The following is a 2,323-nucleotide window of genomic DNA, read 5'->3' on the forward strand; positions in this document are numbered from 1 at the left end:
GTAAAAATTTTTTACGAGGGTGAAATTTTCATCGAGGTGTCGCACGTTAGACGCGGACGGGCTACCGCGGGTCTCTCGACCATCGAGGCCGGCAAACTATACCCTCGGTAAAAATTTTTTACGAGGGTGAAATTTTCATCGAGGTGTCGCACGTTAGACGCGGACGGGCTACCGCGGGTCTCTCGACCATCGAGGCCGGCAAACTATACCCTCGGTAAAAAAATTTTACGAGGGTGAAATTTTCATCGAGGTGTCGCACGTTAGACGCGGACGGGCTACCGCGGGTCTCTCGACCATCGAGGCCGGCAAACTATACCCTCGGTAAAATTTTTTTACGAGGGTGAAATTTTCATCGAGGTGTCGCACGTTAGACGCGGACGGGCTACCGCGGGTCTCTCGACCATCGAGGCCGGCAAACTATACCCTCGGTAAAAAAATTTTACGAGGGTGAAATTTTCATCGAGGTGTCGCACGTTAGACGCGGACGGGCTACCGCGGGTCTCTCGACCATCGAGGCCGGCAAACTATACCCTCGGTAAAATTTTTTTACGAGGGTGAAATTTTCATCGAGGTGTCGCACGTTAGACGCGGACGGGCTACCGCGGGTCTCTCGACCATCGAGGCCGGCAAACTATACCCTCGGTAAAAAAATTTTACGAGGGTGAAATTTTCATCGAGGTGTCGCACGTTAGACGCGGACGGGCTACCGCGGGTCTCTCGACCATCGAGGCCGGCAAACTATACCCTCGGTAAAAAATTTTTACGAGGGTGAAATTTTCATCGAGGTGTCGCACGTTAGACGCGGACGGGCTACCGCGGGTCTCTCGACCATCGAGGCCGGCAAACTATACCCTCGGTAAAAAAATTTTACGAGGGTGAAATTTTCATCGAGGTGTCGCACGTTAGACGCGGACGGGCTACCGCGGGTCTCTCGACCATCGAGGCCGGCAAACTATACCCTCGGTAAAAAAATTTTACGAGGGTGAAATTTTCATCGAGGTGTCGCACGTTAGACGCGGACGGGCTACCGCGGGTCTCTCGACCATCGAGGCCGGCAAACTATACCCTCGGTAAAAATTTTTTACGAGGGTGAAATTTTCATCGAGGTGTCGCACGTTAGACGCGGACGGGCTACCGCGGGTCTCTCGACCATCGAGGCCGGCAAACTATACCCTCGGTAAAAATTTTTACGAGGGTGAAATTTTCATCGAGGTGTCGCACGTTAGACGCGGACGGGCTACCGCGGGTCTCTCGACCATCGAGGCCGGCAAACTATACCCTCGGTAAAAATTTTTTACGAGGGGTGAAATTTTCATCGAGGTGTCGCACGTTAGACGCGGACGGGCTACCGCGGGTCTCTCGACCATCGAGGCCGGCAAACTATACCCCTCGGTAAAAAATTTTTACGAGGGTGAAATTTTCATCGAGGTGTCGCACGTTAGACGCGGACGGGCTACCGCGGGTCTCTCGACCATCGAGGCCGGCAAACTATACCCTCGGTAAAAATATTTTACGAGGGTGAAATTTTCATCGAGGTGTCGCACGTTAGACGCGGACGGGCTACCGCGGGTCTCTCGACCATCGAGGCCGGCAAACTATACCCTCGGTAAAAAATTTTTACGAGGGTGAAATTTTCATCGAGGTGTCGCACGTTAGACGCGGACGGGCTACCGCGGGTCTCTCGACCATCGAGGCCGGCAAACTATACCCTCGGTAAAAATTTTTTACGAGGGTGAAATTTTCATCGAGGTGTCGCACGTTAGACGCGGACGGGCTACCGCGGGTCTCTCGACCATCGAGGCCGGCAAACTATACCCTCGGTAAAAATTTTTTACGAGGGTGAAATTTTCATCGAGGTGTCGCACGTTAGACGCGGACGGGCTACCGCGGGTCTCTCGACCATCGAGGCCGGCAAACTATACCCTCGGTAAAAATTTTTTACGAGGGTGAAATTTTCATCGAGGTGTCGCACGTTAGACGCGGACGGGCTACCGCGGGTCTCTCGACCATCGAGGCCGGCAAACTATACCCTCGGTAAAAATTTTTACGAGGGTGAAATTTTCATCGAGGTGTCGACGTTAGACGCGGACGGGCTACCGCGGGTCTCTCGACCATCGAGGCCGGCAAACTATACCCTCGGTAAAAAAATTTTACGAGGTGAATTTCATCGAGGTGTCGCACGTTAGACGCGGAAGGGCTACCGCGGGTCTCTCGACCATCCGAGGCCGGCAAACTATACCCTCGGTAAAAAATTTTACGAGGGTGAAATTTTCATCGAGGTGTCGCACGTTAGACGCGGACGGGCTACCGCGGGTCTCTCGAC

The sequence above is a fragment of the Mytilus galloprovincialis genome, unplaced genomic scaffold (genome assembly GCF_965363235.1).
Source record: "Mytilus galloprovincialis unplaced genomic scaffold, xbMytGall1.hap1.1 HAP1_SCAFFOLD_136, whole genome shotgun sequence".
Classification (NCBI taxonomy): domain Eukaryota; kingdom Metazoa; phylum Mollusca; class Bivalvia; order Mytilida; family Mytilidae; genus Mytilus; species Mytilus galloprovincialis.